Below are 6,870 nucleotides of genomic sequence, written 5' to 3'. Positions count from 1 at the left end.
TCCTAAGAGGGCGGGTCGTGCGGCGTCATAGCGACGTCACACGGCAGGCGGCCAATAGCGGCGGAGGGGCGGAGATGAGCAGGATGTAAACATCCCGCCCACCTCCTTCCTTCCGCATATCCTACGGAAGCCGCAGTGACGCCGGTAGGAGATGTTCCTCGCTCCTGCGGCTTCACACACAGCGATGTGTGCTGCCGCAGGAACGAGGAACAACATCGGACCGTCGCGTCAGCGTAATTATGGATTACGCCGACGCTGCACCGATGATACGATTACGACGATTTTGCGCTCGTTAATCGTATCATCTAGGCTTTACACAGTACGATGTCGCATGCGATGCCGGATGTGCGTCACTTTTAATTTGACCCCACCGATATCGCACCTGCGATGTCGTAGTGTGCAAAGCCGCCCTAAGACTGATTTTTCAAAGGTTTTATGGACTGATTAAATGAGAGTGACTCTTGATGGGCCAGATGGATGGGCCAGAGGCTGGATCAGTAGAGGTCAGAAAGCTCCACTCCAACTCAGATACTAGCAAGGTGGAGATGGGGTACTGGTATGGGCTGGTATTATCAAAGATGAACTTGTGGGACCTTTTCGGGTTGAGGATGGAGTGAAGCTCAACTCCCAGACCTACTGCCAGTTTCTGGAAGACAACTTCTTCAAGCAGTGGTACAGGAAGAAGTCGGTATCGTTCAAGAAAAACATGATTTTCATGCAGGACAATGCTCCATCGCATGCATCCAACTACTTCACAGTGTGGCTGGGCAGTAAAGGTCTAAATGATGAAAAATAATGACATGGCCCCGTTGTTCACCTGATCTGAACCCCATAGAGAACCTGTGGTCCCTCATAAAATGTGAGATCTACAGGGAGGGAAAACCGTACACCTCTCGGAACAGTGTCTGGAGGCTGTGGTGGCTGCTGCACGCAATATTGATCGTAAACAGATGAAGCAACTGACAGAATCTATGGATGGTAGGCTGCTGAGTGTTATCATAAAGAAAGGTGGCTATATTGCTCACTAATTTTTTGGGGTTTTGTTTTTGCATGTCAGAAATGTTTATTTCTAAATTTTGTGCAGTTATATTGGTTTACCTGGGGAAAATAAACAAGTGAGATGGGAATATATTTGGTTTTTATTAAGTTGCCTAATAATTCTGCACAGTAATAGTTACCTGCACAAACAGATATCCTCCTAAGATGGCCACATCTAAAAAAAAACCCACTCCAACTTCCAAAAATATTAAGCTTTGATATTTATGAGTCTTTTGGGTTGATTGAGAACATAGTTGTTGATCAATAATAAAAAAATCCTCTAAAATACAACTTGCCCAATAATTCTGCATACGGTGGAATTTGATGTGTAGTGATGGTAAAATGGTCTTATTCCTGGTTCTGTGTTATGTGAGACGGGCTTACGTAGTGGTGGTGGATCCTCTAAGCTTGCTGGTCTGAGTGTACACGTTGACGCCGATGCAACAATCAGATGGGACTTATAGAACACGGACAGTTTAATAAAGTCCAGGGATAAATAGACAGATAACGGACATGAAGCGGAGTTACTCAACATAACAGACTGATAAGCCTGAACAGCATGGGCAGTTGGCAGCGTAACTGAAGACCAGTGACAGATGACAAAGTAGCAGGAGACCACAGAAGCATAGCAGGAATACCAACAATTGTAAACAGGATACCTGGAGGCCGCTGGCTAGGCAGGTATCAGAGTCACTGACCTCAGATTGGCAGATAGCAGAGGTACTCAAAACTGTAGACAGGTAACAGGATTACTTGAGATCTCAGGCAGACATGTAACAGGATGACTTGAGACCACTGGCAGGCAGGTAGCAGAGTTACTGATGAATGGAGACAAGTAACAAGATGGCTGGAAACCGTTGGCAGGCTGGTAGCAGAGATACTGACCATATGCACAAGGCTGATGACTCTCAGGAGTAACATGGAAGTTAGACAACCTCAGAAGCCACAGCAACCAAAGTGGACACGAGACAGAAGATCCAAAGACCTAGGGCAGGTCACAGACAGGACCCTAGAGTTCACCAGAATCCATGATTCAGCAACAAAACGACTCCAGCTAAGTCCCTCAGTACTCACTCAAACCGGGTCATTCTCTATCAATACCAGGGCCCAGATGTGAGTCCATGAAGCACTTAAAGTTAACCTGTCACCATGTTTTTCCCTCATGAGCTGCGATGACCACCAGTGAGCCCTTATATACATCATTCCAGAATACTCTATATAAGAACCCAGGCAGCTCTGTATTATGGGAAAAATACCTTTATAATGCTCCCTATGGGGTGGTCCTATGGGTGTTGCTGCTCTCGGTCCGGCGCCATCTCCATCTTAGGAAATCGCTGTCGTCCTGCTTAGCTCCTTCAGCATGATGCATCCTGCGTCATTCACAGAGAGGTCTCCGTTGTGCTCCTGCGCATGCGCACTTTGATCTGCTCTGCTGAGGGCAGAGCAAAGTATTGTAGTGCGCATGCACGGGCGGTCTTTGGCCTTTCCTCATGCCTGCGCATTACAGTACTTTGCTCTGCTCTCAGCAGGGCAGATCAAAGTGAGCCTGCACAGGAGCGCAATGGAGACCTCTCGGTGAATGACCCAGGACACATCATGCACATGGGGCTGGGCAGAAGGATGGCGATTGCAAGAAGAAAGGAGGTGCCGGACTTAAAGCAGTGACGTCTATCAGACCGGAACGCCCCTTAGGTGAATATTATAAAGGTGTTTTTTACATTATACAGATCGGCCTGGGCTCTTTTATACAGTATTCTGGAATGCTGTATATAAGAGCTCACTGGTGGTGGCTGCAGCTCATAAGGTAAAAACCTGGTGACAGGTTCCCATTAAGTAGGCCATGGCAGTTCATGAAATTGAAACACGACAAACTACTTGAAAAGCCTGACATGGAGAGGAGCCCAAACCAGGGACAGGAGCGTAACATTCTGAAGTTACATTCTTCTCTCTTACTACCATGTGTTCTCTCGGAGGCCAGTGTTTTCTCACCCATTAAAAATTTCTTGATCAGCTATCTCAGACCCGCAACACACATCCGTTTTTTTTGTACGTGTGCGGTACGTATTTGCACATACCGGAGACACGGAGACCCATGTTATTCAATGGTAGATGGCACACACACGTAAAATCACATGGAACGTGTGTCCGTGTGGTAAGTACGTGTGTGCGCTTTTCTACACGGACGACATGTCCGTTTTTGGCCGGCAGCACGCAGGCATGGACCCGCTTTAGTCTATGGGTCCGTGCCTGCACGGACCGCACACTGAGTATGTCCGTGTTCGGCACGTATCGTCCATGTCCGTTTTTCATCACAAAATCTGAAAAACTTGTTACCAATCTATCAGGTCAATTGATGGCCATTAATTCTGGCGCCAAACAGACATTTCCTGTCTCATTTGCACGACAGACAGCAGCTGGGCACCTGTCCTCTCACTGCAGGGGAACTTTGTGCACAGAGAACACCACAGGTACTGAGCATGGCGCCCAGAATCGATACAGAGAAGCTGATTGGAGAAGTAGAGAGGCATCCAGAGCTGTGGGACACACGTGATGATGGCTACCATGACAGGTTAATGGTGGAACGAGCATGGATGTCTGTGGTAGAGCTAGTCTACCCTAGGAATGGATGGTCTCAATGCACCCCTGGAAAGAAAAATAGATATGGTGAGTACAGATATTTGCATTGCTTCTGTCTTTACCTACATGTGCTCATTCTGTAGGCAGATTAGAAACATATCTGTATAGTTTGTTTGGCATGTATTAATGGGCCTGACTCATTTTGAGCTACACTGGAGACTCACAAACAGGAGAGTGTAGTTTTTTGGCCTTTTGAACTATTCATTGCAGTTTTCTAGTAATGTCAGCATGTGTATATGTGGCCTGCAAAGCATTTTATGCATGTACAAAAGGCATTTCAGGGTGGTCAAGCAACAATTAAACATGTTTGAAATATATTTTTGTTTTCAATTTTGTGCTATTTCTATTGTAAATGTGCTGTGAAATGTCTATACATTTTGAGTTGTATTTCTATGTTTGGTTTATTATGCATGTCCCTTGGTGTCACCATGTCTGGAATGGTAACAGTAATGTGTAGTGTATAATGGAAAATCTTTGAGGAACATATGGCACTTCATGGGTTTATAGACATTATGTTTCTCATGGTTTACTGAAGGTTTTCTTTTTTTTATTTTTGTAAGTAAAAAAGGAGATAAATGATTATACAGTGGTTTAATCTTTTTACTGGAGATCTTGTTTACTTTGTCATGCTTATTGTGTTATTATGTCACTATATGAGTGTCATGGGTTGTTGTTTTCATACACATGGATGTGTGTTCCAATTTATTTAAATTGCTGCAATACAAGAATAATGTTTTATTTTTTTATTGTTCAATTGTTATAATTTGTGACCTTATTATACAATTTTTTGTTTTTAAACAGTGGATCTTGTTAAACGGCGATGGCGCTCAGCACGTGACCAGTTCAGAAGAGAATATAACCCAGTGGCCACCACAGCTGCCGCAGCCAAAAAGAAAAAGTATGTCCATTATGAAAGACTCAGCTTCCTCATGCCCATTATGGAAGTACCAAAGTAAGTTTAAACCATTACATCAGATGGCATTTTTTTTTTAAATGCACACAATAATTGTTTTTTTTTTTTTCTTCAAAGTACAGAGGATAATCTAGAAGATAGTGAGGAAGCCCAGTCAGCAGTATTAACAGCGACCTCTGCTTCCGAGATGGAGCCTACCTCATATCAACCACCAACACCAGCCAGCCAGCCAGCCAGACGCAGAAGAAATGTCCTCTGATTTGAGTTTGGGAACAACTCAATCCACTAATGTAATTCCAGGCCAGTCTACAGGGCAACAAAGTGGCCCTTCACCAGTTCTTGCAGAGAGTAGTCCACAGCAACATGCAGGCACACAGCCAAGAATATCAACTAATACCATGCGCACACTGTTACGGTTACTGTGGCTCTGGAGACTATGTCCGGATTTCTTGCTACTGCACATGTGCAAGCGCTGGAGACTAAGTCCTATCTTGGAGCCATTGCACATGTGCGAGTGACATCATCGCTGACACGAGGTCACATGTCTCTGACACCTTCTAAGCTGATTGGTCGCTGGTCATGTGCTTGTGACACGTGGTCACATGTCTCTAACACCTTCTATGCCGATTGGTCGCTGGTCATGTGCTTGTGACGCTTTGCTCGGTGATAGGCCAGCGTGACGTCATTGCTGTCATTCTGGCAGCGGATTGGCTCTGGTGTCCTCCATCTTGGATGAGGCACAGAGTCTATATAAGACCCTGAAACACGCCGCCCGGCGCTCAGTCCTCTTGGTTCATGCATCAGGGTAGACGCCCTGTGCACGTCCCTCTAGGCATCTCTCTGTCTATGATAGGTGAACGCTACCGACAGGGTAGCGTTCTTATACCTTACAGCTTCGGCTGCAGTCCGTATCCTTACCTTTTAGTGGAGCGGACATAGGCAGGTGCCTGAGGCACATGGTCCGGCTGGGCCTTGTGATTCTACTCGTAGGTGGACGTTGCCGCTAGGGTAACGTTCCTTATACTGCATCTGGCAGTTGTTCGTATCCTCGCACACTAGGGGAGCGAACAGAGGTAGGAGCTTTGTGCGGCTTATGCTGCTGTCCGTCTCTTTTGCACCACTAGAAGAGCGGACCTAGGCAGGTGCCATATCTAGTGGTTCGTGTCCTCGCACACTAGTGGAGCGAACGCAGGTAGGAGCTTTGTGCGGCTTACGCTGCTGTTCGTCTCTTTTGCACCACTAGAAGAGCGGACCTAGGCAGGTGCCATATCTAGTGGTTCGTGTCCTCGCACACTAGTGGAGCGAACGCAGGTAGGAGCTTTGTGCGGCTTACGCTGCTGTCCGTCTCCTGGCACCACTAGAGGAACGGACCTAGGTAGGTGCCATTTCACACTCACTGCTTTTGTCCCTGTGATCTTTAACAGAGGCCATTCCACACACCCTCCAAGTAAGGGAGAAATTGCTTTATTTTCTAATTATATTTCTCTGTGAGTTTAACAGAGGTATTGCACTCTGCACTTGTGCTATTATTTTTTACAGTGGTACACTTATATACCCCTTATCCTCTGCCATAGTCTGCAGCAGAGTCTTTGCACGGTGGACCCTGACTGTCTGACATTCCTTTAGGTTTTATTATCAGACAGCCCCCCGTAACATTAGGACTGAGCCAAGGGTCTGGCAGTTATGGCAGAATATCAGCAGTTACATCGTTACATACAAGTACTTGAATCGCGGCTCAAGAGTATAGAGGATAAACCTCAGACCATGGTGACATCTGCACATGATCCTCGACTTGCTCTGCCAAACAGATATTCTGGCGATGCTAGATCATGTCGTGGATTCATTAGTCAGTGTCAGATACACCTAGAGGTCAACTCTTCTCGCTTCTCTACGGAGAGGTCCAGAGTAGGCTTTATCATCTCCTTACTTCAGGACAAAGCCTTAGAATGGGCGACTCCCTTATGGGAGCGCTCTGATGTGGTTACTCTGAGACATCAAGACTTTCTTGATGCTCTTAAAGCGGTATTCATGGCTCCGCAGGTTACCCATGATGCGGCCCTGAGACTCTTAGATCTATCTCAGGGTTCGTTATCCACTAGTTCTTATGCCATTGCTTTTAGAACTCTGGTGGCAGAACTAGATTGGCCAGAGAAGGTGTTGATTCCTATCTTCTGGAGAGGGTTGGCAGGCTATGTCAAGGATGCCCTTGCTACTCGTGAGGTCCCTGCTTCTCTGGAGGACTTGATAACAGTAGCAACGAGGATCGACGTACGCCATAGGGA

The sequence above is a fragment of the Anomaloglossus baeobatrachus genome, chromosome 9 (genome assembly GCF_048569485.1).
Source record: "Anomaloglossus baeobatrachus isolate aAnoBae1 chromosome 9, aAnoBae1.hap1, whole genome shotgun sequence".
NCBI lineage: Eukaryota > Metazoa > Chordata > Amphibia > Anura > Aromobatidae > Anomaloglossus > Anomaloglossus baeobatrachus.
Note: the sequence above shows the minus strand (reverse complement) of the source record.